Raw genomic sequence first — 14,280 nt, 5'->3', positions numbered from 1 at the left:
CGCGACTAATTACATGCCAATTTTCATTAAGGCATCGGACTTTGGTAATTTCTGGACGTCTACGTGGAAATTGTCTAATTGCCATCTCTCGGACCCAAAACAGAATTAGCCGTGTCCAGGTCTTCGCCTAATCATTAGCCGTAGTCGATGCGCATCCCTTTATTCGAACTTTCGCCCATGAACCACGTTATTTTCTATGATGACGCAGCTACTTTATGATGTTGCGGTGATATTTCATAGCCATCATACATGTCTTTATTTTTGCCTTGCAAATTACTTCTGATGAAGTTATGGCTTTATGACGTGTATGGATTTTCTCGCCTAGAAGCATTTATAAGATTGTATCGCTCACTGATTTATTTCCTCAATACGCAGTACCTTTTTTCTTTAATGAAAACAGGGAAAACCGCAGATATGAAACCCTCGACTGCATTCCATCTAATGTCATCCCCATAGCGTGAGTTGAGTAGATTCACCTCAACAAAAATAGAATTTAAACTAGTTCTTCAAGCTCTAACTTCCATCAGCTCTTTTCTTTAAGTTTTCTTGGTTTATTTCACTTACAGTCGTATCATTTACCGTCCTTGTTAAGGTGTCTGAGCGCAAGTAGAGAATCATTTATGTATTATGAAAGGCACGTATCATAATTTTATGATTATAATCGTCAAGATGGGGCCTCCTTCAAATACTCTGGTTTACGTATCTCAACATCACGTATAACGGTAACGACTTGTCAAATTCGTTTTCCCGTTTATATGACTCAAAGTGTGTGCTTTCCTATCCAAATAGACAGGCGTCGAATACATACATGTATTCATCATTACTTTGCGACCTTCAGAATTTTTCACGCTTTTTGGTGTGGTGCACATGTTTTAAATCATTTAGAAATGCGATCAGTATGCAAAAACAAAGATCTTTATTCAGTGTTGCGATAGCAGGACCTGTAGATTCAAAGATTATGTTTGATTTTCCATAAAAAAGAAGATTGTCTTGGTTTGTTTTTTTTTCAATCATGTCAGCATGATATTGCCGTTACGATATCTCGAAAACTGCATGATTAATGTTTTTGTTTTGAGACGGAATTATAATCATAAGCAAAGATACTCATTTTTCCTATCGAACCGCTAAATCTCACTCCTACCCCATCCCCCTCTCTCCTTCCCTCTCTTTTTATCTCTCTCTCTTTCTCTCTCTCTCTCTCCCCCTCTCTCTCTCTCTCTCTCTCTCACACACACGCACACAGACACACGGTCTTACACACAAACCTTTTGTTTGTTGTTTTTTGCCTTTTTTCGATTCGATTTATTTAATTTGACAGACGGCGACGCTTTAGTAATTTGTTTTGTATTGATAAGATAATAATGACAGAATATATAAAATACCACAAACTAATATTGCTGATCAATTGACGAATCCGAAAAGAGATTGAAAAGGACCATGCTGTCAGGTCAGAGTGAGCATGCCAAAATTCAGTATTCAGGATTTGGGGGCTAAAAGCATTATTATCTCATATTTCTGTTTGTATGATTTTTAAGGAGATTATGATGCAGGAAGGTTTTTTGGAATTAGAAAATAAGCATGTCTCATTTACAACCCCCCCCCCCTCTCTCTCATTCCCTCCTTCTCGTCGCTATCTTCCTATCAGAGCCTGTTTTAAGTAGTATATTTTATGGCATCGCAATAACGAGCAACATCAGTGGAGAAGGCGGTCTGAAAATACATGTATATGGTTTAAATTGGTTAATTAGTTAATTAATTAATTAGGCCCGTAAAGCGGCCATTAGTAATACAGTTGAAAGAACAGTTCCGCGTCAAGATTTCCACTTCTAAGCTGGGTTACTTTTTTCTAAGTGTCTCGTGGAAGTCAAGACTCGTTTATTGTCGAATAAGATTGGATGAGTTATAAGGAGAATTTGTTGCAAATGGAAGTATGTGTCACAGATAGGAAAACAGATAACGGCATTAGTGGAGAAAAGCATCAACAGTAAGCGCGAGATTGATTGCATTCGGATACCGCTCATAGAGCAAGTGAGACGGTCAGTTCAACAGCGGTGTTGATCAGTCAATTAATCACCTCGACGAGATTAACGATTATTTTGTGGTTGACAAGAAGAAAAAAGCGAAATTTCATCGTTTACTTCATCGCACAAGGTTAGTCAAGTGCCATATTGTGAATAACACTGGAAAGTTTTCAGGAATTCATTAAACAAGGACTAACAATGCAGGAAGAGAGCAATTAATGAATAAAAAATGGAACACTGGTGCAAGGAAAGCTGTCATGTAGGAAGAGTGGATGAAATAAGGCCATCCGCTTGAAACAGATAGGGATGCAGGACGTAGTCAACATAAGGCGTATACTATGTGTGCGGAGTAGTATGTGCATGTGTGTATGATTATATGTGCGTGTGTGTGTGTGTGTGTTGTGTGTGTGTGTGTGTGTGTTTGTGTGTGTGTGTGTGTGTTTGTGTGTGTGTGTGTGTGTTTGTGTGCGTGAGTCCTTGTGTGGATGCAGGTTAGACGTAATGAGACATTATCTTCGAAAGAAAAATAACAAAAATGACTAGGAAGAGGATGTCTCTATTCTTCGGTGGCTTCCACGACAGGCATGACAGGGTGACGAAAGGACGGGCCAAGTGACCTGGGGAGACAGAGGGCAGCAGACAGACAAAGCGTGCATTTTCCTTTTGTTTCATGTTTTGGTTTTATTTCTTGCTTTGTCCCTTCCGTTCTTTCCCCGAGTGAGCCGGGGAATAATTATATTGCTGAAGAGTGCCGTTCGGTCGGTCGATGACCTTTGTCTGTTTTTCGGCAGGTCCCTGATATTCGTACGATTCGTACCAGCTTCACCTTCCTATGTATATAAAGAATTAAATATAGTTTCTTTGGGGGTTTGTGTGTGTGCATGTGTGTTCGTGGGGAAGGGGGGAAGGGGTGTTAAGGGGGTATGCAAAAATCAAGATTCTTCGTTCACATCATCCGTGTTACAACGTGCTGATATTGTAGTTTGGGAACATTATGAGTTGAAATGACAGGAAAATAAAGGATGTATGTGCATTTTTTTTTCACTCGTAATGATGTACTCTTTCAAGCATTTTGTGATTTGTATTTATGGACTATTATTTTCTTAAAGTCGAACTTATAACTCCCCGTGAATTTCTCAGTACGGTGATTGCATCATGATTTGAATGAAATCTAAATAAAATTAATAAAACAAAAAGGTGCGTGCATGTATTTGGGGTAAATCATGGAACCTATATTCATAAAGTGATGTGAAAGTAGGGTGTCGCGAGTTGATGGTAGCCGCCAGGTAGGGCCTCATGTCTGTTCCGGTCATTGAACTTGGGGGTGCTGAATGAACTTTTTGGTTTGTGTGTTTCTTTTTCGGGGGGGGGGGGGGGGGGGGTTCTGTCATACTGCCATCACCCGTCAGCGATTTGGAAGTACGTTCAATTAGACAGAGGATAATGTATCATTTGCCTAGCGCGACCGGAGAGCTAGGCAGGTTCTCTGGTCCTCAGTAATAGGTGACCTTACAAAACAGTATTGTGACGTCATGTACTGGGATAACCTTCCACGTTTTTTCCCCCTTTTATTTTTGTTCATTAGCTGTTACTGCTGGTTTGCTACTACAGTACTGTCATTACTTTGGTGCAACTTTTACTTTTGTCAGTCTCCCTATAGTTAAGGATATCAGTGATGATGATGGATGATGTGATTTATGATGAGTATAAAAATGATTATGTAATAAAAATAATAATGATAATTGATGTGGGTTTTTCGTTACCTCTTCATTCAATTTCATCATTTTTTTTTTTCAATTTGATTTCGTCAAATTGTCATCGAATTAATCTAATAAGACCTGAATGTGTTGAATAAAATGATTCGATTTAGGCAATAGTTAGAGCATTGTATGATCACCGCTTCAGGGGGCTTTGCTTAATTCATTTTGTACAAAACACAGGCAAACAATAGACGCGGAAGTGGGCAAATTATCTAGACAACACAGAATACGGGACTCCTGTTGTTTGGAGTATCATCCGGGTACTCCGTGAAGCATGCCCCATGAAGTAATACCAGAATGAAATGCACGCACACATTCCTTGTGATTATGGTAACACGTGCATCAACTTCATTATCACAAGTGACGTGAGTAGTTTTTGTAGTCCTTTTTTTAATACACCCTGTTGTGGCTATAGCCCTGATAACTGTCCTTTAATTGCCCGAATCGGGTAGTACCTACATTATCCCCCCGTCTTGGCTTCTCTTATTTTAGCCATCCAGGCAGATCAGAAAGTTCTACACGAAACGTTAATGTGTAACATTTGACTGTGCCATTATACGGCTCGACGAATAAGGACATTATTAATGCATTTCCTAGCTGATTATGGAAATGATTAGAAAGTTTGAACCTCTGGCTGCGATGCTCGACCCTCCAGGGACCCCGACGTTTCTTTTCGGGGATGCGGGTTGGAGGGGGTCGATGTAATCTCGAACCCCATCTGCTAAAATCGCGCGACGGAGATTCGATTCCCCTGCCGATGTTTATATTTGTCAATCTAGAGGAAGGAATTAGGCAGTTACCATGGCAACGGGATGACTCAGGGCGGGAGGAGGCGGATGACCTGTGAACCCGCCATCATCTCCAGAATTCATCAGCCTCCTCTAACGACAGGGTTTGAGCGTAGACCGTGACCCATCCATGACACTGATAATTGAGTGATTGATGGATTTATCTAATTTTAGCTGCATATTCCACACTCAAAGTCTGGTAATATGAATGTGGAAAGAGAGTCAACGTCACATCACAGTTTTAATGTCATTACAAAATGATTATAAACACAATGAAAAAAAACTGTACATTTTAAAGTCGTATACTACAAACAAATTAAAGTGACTGTTATCATACGCAAAGTAATAGTCATTAAAATGCATGGTGGCTTGAATAAACCAGGATAATATTATCTTTTCTATTCTTTTTACATAATTATGATACATTGCAGACCATAAATGTTTGGATATCATAAAGATTGGCGAACGGCCCTGGTATGGTACACTTATGATGTTTATTTTTCGCGCAACCTTTATAAACAGATTCGTGACTTTCGGAAGATACTCAAAGAGTGCACGTTACGTGACCGACACCCACGAGTCAAAGTATAGCCCACGAGTCATACAGCCCATGAGTTCGACACTAAGCAAACAAGGCCCATGAGACCGACACATTAAAGGACAAGTTCACCTTCATAAACATAAGGATTGAGAGAATGCAACAATAATAGTAGAACACATCAGTGAAAGTTTGAGGAAAATTGGACAATCGATGCAAAAGTTATGAATTTTTGAAATTTTTGTGTTGGAACCGCTGGATGAGGAGACTACTACAGCTTGTGAGTCATATGCGTACAACAGTATAAAGAAAATGTAAAAGAAAATTTAACATATTTTCACTTTTTTCGCATAATAAAAGAGCACTTGACTTGCCTCTTTCTAAAGGCGGGGGGAATAATATTACCCATAACATTTGTCGGTAACGAGTCAGGGGAATGTGTACTTTTTTCAAAAAATGGAATTTTGTGAAATTCTCTTTATATTTTCCTTATATTGTTGTACGCATGTGACATCTAAGTTATACATATGCTGCAGTAGTCTTCTCATCCAGCGGTTACTGCACAAAAACTTCAAAAATTCATAACTTTTGAACGGATTGTCTGATTTTCCTCAAACTTTCACTGATGTGTTCTACTAATAATGCTACATTCTCTCAATCCTTATGTTTATGAAGGTGAACTTGTCCTTTAAGCCCCGTATTGCATCTGCCGAATTCGTGGGATGTTTTACCTAAAGTGTTGAACTCCTGAGCTTTATTTGCCTAGTGTCGAACTCATGGACTGTTATGACTTGTGGGCTGTATGACTCATGGATGACCTCTATTCAAGTGACATGATACGAAAATGATAAAAGAACAGATAAATAAATGAATAGTGTGATGAATAAATGAAAGGTGCGGGACCCACCTTTTGTAAGGACTAGTTTGCTTTACTTTGTTCTTCGATATCTCAGTCATTTTAAAACCGATTTTCATCAAATAAATTTTGAATACCTTTCAGAATTGTATGCTCTTTAAAGTCATAATTTACCGTTTGCAGACGAAACAAAAACCCATCAGTATAATCAATGTTAAGTAATGTTAAATGTAAAGAATGTGAACAATAGTTATGATAAAACTGTGTCAAGACTAAACCGTCTAAAGCTATGGTTTAGGGAGAAAAATAGTGATATCTCCTTATATTTTAGGCTTTATTGCAATTTTTTTTTACGGTAGGATGTTTTGTGATACAACTGACCTAAAGATATGCATCAACTGTGATAACTTGAACGTTTTTTGATTCACCGTTCCCTTTAATAAACAGTACCTTTAGTATTTTATAAGTGGTTTCTAATTATCACAAAAAAATTAAAGTCTGAATCCACAATATCAACTAAAAGTATAAAAAAATCCCTTCAACCTGTATTGTTTTCATCACACAATGTGCTCGACGCGCATGTGGAGGAAAAAAGACAAAACTGTGTGTGTGTGTGTGTTTTAGTTTAATTTGTTTTGTTTTGTCTCTGTTTTTGCTACATCTTATACTAAAGGATGAGCGATTGCACGCGACAAGTAGATATTGTAAACACAGTCATTTGAACTTTCCCCGTCAATTGATTGATTTCTTTAAACTTTTTTCATGACATTTTTTTTCTCTTTTCTTTCTTCTTTTGCATGGGATATCACGTTTTGCTTTTGTTTTTGTTGTTTTAACCCACAGTAATTTTCTTCAAGGGACTTTCATATTTATTTTATTTCATTTTATTTCATTTTATTCCTTTTATTTCATTTTATTTTATTTCATTTTATCTTATTTCATTCTTTTTATTTCATTTTATTTTATTTTATTTCATCTTATTTTATCTTATTTTGTTTTACTTTGTTTCATTTTATTTTATCTCACTTTATTTCGTTTTATTTATGCAGTGTGGCTCCGGCAGCAATCGAGTACTGTTTTCCAGAGGGCTTAAGTATGAAGACGCGAGAACAAAAGCAAATAACGCTGCGATTAATTTGCCTAAATTTATCATCTGACGTAGGAGCACAGCATCGAAAATGCCCCGCAAGCAAAAATCCTTGCGGAGATGATCTCTGATTTCAAATCAGACGTTGAGGTCGTCTGTCATATTTATTATCCTCAGTCTATCACTCGGCCCGCATAGGGTGCAACCTAAAGAAGACGGACCCAGGCGAGGGGAACAGAGAAGAGACGATAAACAGCACTGCATGGGCAGAATCTTGATGCAACCTACCAGGCCCTTCCCGATACTAATTCAACGACGTCCCGATCCGTACTGCCCTACACGCCCCCCAAAATAGGGGGGAAATCAAAATTGTCAGATTTCGGATTCCGAGATCGTTAGAGAAGATTCACTAATTGTGATCTAAATCGGCCATCACGGTATTAAAAAATGAGACGCACTCCTTTAACTTTGTTTTTGTTGTCATATCATATTGCATTTTATATAGCATATCATAAAAAATGCGAATGATTCGTTTAGCCTTAAGATTAATTTAAGCTGATATCCGATGACCTTAGAAATGAAAATGTGATGATTCTATAACTTGACACAAAGTTAGCTCTCAAGTGGAGGAGGGACCTGTGTCCCTGATTGTTCTGGCACAGGGGATTATGGCGTTTCCTAACAGTGTATAGTGTTTTTTTTTTGTGTGTGTGTGTGTTTTTTTTTTTTTGGTCAATGTCTTTGTCGTCGTCGATAACAGCTTCTTCCTGATAAGTCTGCAAATTGACTAAAAAACACAATATCAGGTATTTTCGGCTATAGACGTCATCACCTGTCAAACCATGGATCATAATAAGCTGACCCGGAAGCAAAAAGGGAGGTAGCGTTCAGGGAGAAAGTCACATAGCATAGCTATGAACCAAGTCCCTGTGCTCAAACAGCTTCGGCGTGCTGGTGTAGTTTATGGTTAATATAAAATAAGAGGATTTTTCAAATGGAGTCAGCCTTAAAGGGAAAATCCACAACAGAAATGAATAAACTTTAAAAGAAAGAGAAATATATTCCCTACAAAATGATACAAAAATGACAAAAATCGGACACTGTCGGATAAGAAATAAGGAAGATATGACATTTTGAGATTTTACATTTTTTCGGAAAACACTTCTTGACCAGTCGTTATGAATATTCAAATCAGCAAGGTGATGATGTCATGCTCTCACAATGACTAAAATCTCAGATTTCAGCTGTATGAATACAGAATTTGCTTTAAAACTACCCAAAAATACAACAGAACAAATGTTCACTCTGATATAGCATTGGAACATGCTTTTATTTGTTTTTACTAGCTGAAGATAAACATTTTTTTTCCAAATTTTGTTTATGGAACATACATGAAAAATTGTGAAGGTGTATGACATCACCACCCTTGTCATTTGAATATTTCATAAGGACAGGTCAAGAAAGTGCTTTTTGAAAAAAATGTGAAATTCAAAATGCCATATCTTTCTTACTTCTTCTTGTCATTTTGTCATTTTATATGGTTCTGAAGGGAATATTTTTATCTTTCTTTTGAAGTTTATTTGTTTTTGGAGTGAATTTCCTCTTTAAGTTAGTTACTCCTACAGATTCTTGAAGTAAACCTCCATTACAGTCCATATCTATGACACTGCAAAATGCTTGAAATAATTTAAAAAAATATTCAGGCAAGTTGGTGACCTCACACAAATACTAATGAAAAGTTATCGCAATACATCACGCTACACTGGACGACAAATCTGCAATTATCATATCGTGATTTCATTCCATTTTATTACATATAAACTACAGAACCTTACCCACAGACTTAGTCCTTTAATTGTATTGGCCTTGAACTTGGTCCATGAAGCGCACATCTGATAACAAACTTGTAGAATTTCAGCCCCCCCCCCCCCCCCCCGCCCCTAAAAAAAAAAAAAAAAAAAAAAAAAAAAAATGTGTCAAAATACAGCAAGGAAGGTACAATAAACTCGATGCGACTCGCGCTATCGTAATCACCATCGTTCGATTTCGTGTGACGCGCTGACGACAGAGACTAACGCTGACCATATGTGGATATTTTTATGAGGAAGTTCCCTCTGTAAAATGGGGGAAAAACGCCAACGATAGCAAACACATCTTCACGTCACATGGTCGAGATGTGCTAGTATTGTCACCTCCTATCGAGAGTTCAGTGAAGTTCCACCTGAGGCGGCATTAGCTTTTTGCCATCTTCATAGCTCATCTTCGATATCCGAGGTGATAACTGAATTTTCACTCATCCATAGAAAACATGTGGAGTATCTTCCTTCTCCTAGAGAAATTTGATTGTCGTCATAGGAAATACTGGGAAGCAAAAAAAAGGGGGAATGCAGCTAAATGGGTCAGGCAAAATTAGATCAATTACGTTGAAGGGGAACTCGGGCTGATTTTCAGACTTTTACATTGGAACAACAATAAATTAGATATACCATGGACCTACACGGTTATACTGGGTACAGAGTTTCAGAATTTAAAGTGATTGGGATAAGGAATAAGGATGTTTTCAAAATTGATAACTAATCACAATGAACGAGGATAGTGACGTTGCAGCTTTACCGTAAGAATGCATGAGTGAATGGAAGCAGAACAAAAGAAGAAAGCATGCATTATATATTCTACGCAGGTGGCGGTATTGTAATGGAATGCATTGCTCATTTCTGAAATAATGTGAGAATCCTTCTCATGCTTTCTAATGGTGAAGCTGCTACCTTGTTCAGTGTAATTTGTTTTGGGTTTTCAGAGTATTGGTTTCTCTGCTCAAGGACTGCATTTTATTCCATATATCTAAACACGGAGCTGTCGATTTATGTACTACATGAAGTGAAATTTTGAAAATCGCCTGGACTTCTTCTTTAACATGTGTTGCATTCTTTCCAAAAAATTTGTTCTTTGGAGTCAAAATTCTAGATCATATAGGAGAAGCAAAACTGGTATGAATTGAACCATTCCATGTCTGGAAATCGTGCCTGGATGGAACGCAAGATTTCGATAGGATATATGGTAGGATATGCACATAGATGAAATGTGGTTTTTAGCACGGATAAAATGTTTGGAAATGTTGACCGACACCAGCCATAGAGTTCAACTTGAGAGTAATGCCGGACTGTATACCAAAGGTCCGGGGTGACCCACCGGAAATTTGTTACATCCGCATATTTTGTGAATTGTTCTCTGAAAGGGGTGGGGGAGGGGGCATCTTGAGGGAGGGGGAAGCAATGCAAGGAAGAAGACCCAAATTTAAAGATACCTAACAGCAGGTACAGTACAGGCCAAAAGTTGGGGGCCACCCTCAGATTTAAAAGAGAAACATACAAAAATACTGTGTTCTGCATTTCATTCAAATATACTGATACTGAATGCGCTAAGACAGTTCCATTACATAACACAAACATGTTTCCAACAGGAATTACAGCTTAATTACCCATTTTGCAGAGATTTTTTGCTCACACTTTGGATTCATCAAAATACCCTCCATGTGCCCTGATCACTGCTTTACAGATTCTTGGCATGCAATCTAAAAGTTTTTTGAAGTATGATGCAGACAATAATTCCCATGCTGACTTTAAGCATTCAAACATTTGTTTTTCATTGCTCGGGGAGGAGGAGCGGACTTGCCTATTAAGTTCATCCCATGTTAGTTCTATACCGTATGCCCCCCCCCCCCCTCCCCCCCCCCCCCCCAAAAAAAAAAAATCACAACGTGACCCTCCGCAATGATATCTTTAAAAATAGTGAATCAATCCAAATACAAATTCAGGGTATGAAACTATAACTCATTGCCCACATCTTACAGAAAACCCCGTTCGATTTGCTTCAGTGGTCAAAGAGAAATGAGGAATTTTGTAGAGGATGTCAAGAATCTCTTCCCTCCAAGTTCTGTCTATTGTATTCACACATAAAAGCATCGAAGTGCTAAACTTGGAAGAATCAGACTCATGACATGCTTTACAACTTTTCACATTTCTCTGTGACCGCTCTACCAAATTGAATGGGGTTTTCTGCAAAATAGAGCTAAGATGTTATATTTTAAGACCATGGAGTAGCATTTAGACAGTTTAATCATATTGGGTGTTATCAATGCTAAAATGTGATTGTATTTTTTTTGACATACTGTATAGGAGAAAGGTCTGGAGATTGGGGTGGCCAAATCATGTTCCTCACGACATTCCGCTCTTCTTTTGAACGGATGTAGTTCTGGCAAAGCTTAGGTGAATGTTTCGGATCGCTGTCTTGTTGCAGGATGAAGTTTTGACCAATGACTCTTAAGCCAGATGGACTTACATGCCTTTGAAGTATCGAGGGGTAATGCTCTTTGTTCATGTTTCCTTTGACCTGAACAAAGTCTCTGGCTCTTTCTCCTCCAAAACATCCCCACGACCATTACTGATCCTCCACCATGCTTCACATTAGGCACAACACAGCTGTAAATAATATGTTCTGTCTCCTGTCGCCTCACACACTCTTCTGTTTGTTCCAAATAACTGAAACTTGTTCTCATCAGTCCAAAGGACCTTTTTTCAATCACCAACAGTCCAATATTTGTGTTTCTTAGCCCACAACAGTCTTTTACTCTTGTTGACTGGGCGAAAGAGTGTTTTTTTTTTGTTTTTTTTTGTTTTTGTTTTTGTTTTTGTTTTTGTTTTTGCAGCTATACCCTTCCAACAGTGTCACTTAGGCCTCCATAAAGGGACTGGAATAGACCATTTCCCTAATGAATTCAAATTTATGTATGTTTCATTCCCGGGAACATTATAGAGATGAGCTTTTCCTTTAACCCGCTCTTTGTAAATGAAATTCAATATCCAGTTTGCATATACTATTTGTTGCTATGTCAGTCAAGCCTCGGACAAGCTTTCAGGTTGTCAAAAACAACCTTTGCTTAAAAAGTATGCATAAAATTTGAACATATTACGAAAACCGACTGGGGTTCACAGAAGTGCACTCAAAACCGGTTGGAAACATGCTTGTATGATGTAATGGAACTGCCATAGCCCATTCAGTATCAATACATTTGAATAAACGATGAATGCAGTGTTTTGTATGATTATCTTTTGAATCTGATGGTGGCCCCAAACTTTTGGCCTGTACTGTATATAAAAAGGTGTATATAGACCTACTATTATATATATATATATATATATATATATATATATATATATATATATATATATATATATATTAATATATATATACCAAAATGGACTCAAAATGAAACTACATAATATAAAGAGGTGTATACTATGTGTGTTGTGTGTGTGTGTGTCTGTGTGTCTGTGTGTGTGTGTGTGTGTGTGGAGAGAGAGAGAGAGAGAGGGGGGGGGGGGGAGGAAAGGGTACATGAAGGGAGATTATAGCCCAACAGCTCTACAAGACCCGTTGGTTATCAAGAAATTGAAGCAACAGCCGAAATCTTATTGTGAATAAAATGTTGACATTTCAAATTCTTGTGTGAAAGGCCAAAAAAAAAAAACAACAACAACAACAACAACAACAACAACCCCAAAACAACAAATTATCAATTATAACCTTAGGCTCTTTTTTTCTTGCATTTTCCTTTATACTGCACAATACAATCTGGCAGTAGGCATATGTAATTACGCGGTCTCATAATTATGATCGTAAATTGTAGTTAACAAATTGTAAATTGTTAATGGTACATTGTGTACGTTCGGTACAATGAGTAGATCGGATAACAGTCCGAAATCAGATGTAATTTTCAACTTACACTGCATCGGATGCAAATCTTTTCTCTTTTTTTTTCTTTCCTTTAAGTTTCAGCAGAGTGCAGGTCTCACAACAGTTAGGAGCTGATTATTATTCCAACGCAATTTCTCAAGAACTGAAAGGCATCACAAAAGTAGAATTTTTGAGGAAGCTGTAAATACGCCATCTAAATCTCTTGGAAAACACTTAGTGACAAAGTGCTTATTAATTAATGAACTTCCCCGTTGAAACATGATACGTCCATTAAAGTATCGTGCAATCTGTCATTTATTAAGAAACTTGGCGCAAACACGTTTTAAGCCAAACTGAGAGTTTCATTGTTCATCATTTTCCCGTCTTTCTGATCAGTGTTATAAATCATTTCTCTGGTATTAAAATGTGAAATTTCCTTTGGCGCTATATATATTTTCCCTTAAGCCATATCGTGCGTGATAAGAGGCATTCTGTTCCTGTTATTATGACATGATGACTAGACAATGAATCCATTTAGATTAGCATTATAATAGCCCCCTCTCGTTTAGAAAAGGTTCTCTGAGAAGATGGTACATGCGTCCATGGGCCTACCAGTATTCTTTTTCCCCAAATTGTTTGGATAAATCATCAATTAGCGTATGTTATGGGGTTAACTGGACCCGGCAATCGCGCCCAACCACTCGGACATCCGAACGTAATATGCGCTACCTGTTTACGTGCAACGGCTGCCGATGCCTCGGTGGGAGTTGCAGCTGATTGAAAACTACCGCGCTAATTGTTGACTAGGGCGTGTGGGGATGAGTCGGCGACCACGAAACAATGCCTTGCCGTCGGGGCATGCCGTCGAAGGTACGCCGCCCAAAGCCAGCGAGGATGTAGGAGGGACGGAAATCATAGCGAAGGGGGTTTGTTTCTTTCGTGAGCTCGCAGGGACAGTGAGAGTTTAGGTTCGGAATCAACTTACTGTAAGCACACAAACACGTTCACATTCAAAACTTCTTGATCCGTTTCCTTCCGCTCTATGGATACCGTAGGTGATTTATGACGAATTGTGTCTAAATTGATGAGTCGTGAGGATAGCGCCATCGGCTCCACTACTAGTATAGGAAGCGTGCCTCTCGCAAGTTTCTTCGCAAACCGTACAACGCACCAATATTGCCCAGTTCCCGTCCCTCTAATTTCTGGCGTTTCCACTCAGGCGCGAGGGAGCTGGCGACACAACGGGGGAACACGCTCAGCAGTGGTCAATGTCGTAAATACCTTGGCTCAAGATGATGACCTCTTGTAAAGGATCAAAGTGGCGTCTCCTCGCTTTCTTGACTTGGACATTGCAACTGTGTTATGGTCCGACGCACGTGTCATGCAGTAGCTACAGGCTGGACCCCAATGGTCAACATGTGTGTTCGACCACTACACGGTAAGCAATTTCTTTAATTTCAAGGCATCTCACAGAACACCGATGTCCATCACCCTGCG

The sequence above is a fragment of the Diadema antillarum genome, unplaced genomic scaffold, assembly GCF_040938485.1.
Source record: "Diadema antillarum isolate AM-2024a unplaced genomic scaffold, OU_Dant_1.0 seq00000549_RagTag, whole genome shotgun sequence".
NCBI classification, from domain to species: Eukaryota; Metazoa; Echinodermata; class Echinoidea; order Diadematoida; family Diadematidae; genus Diadema; species Diadema antillarum.
The sequence above is the reverse complement of the archived record's forward strand: the minus strand, read 5'-3'. Positions refer to the sequence as shown.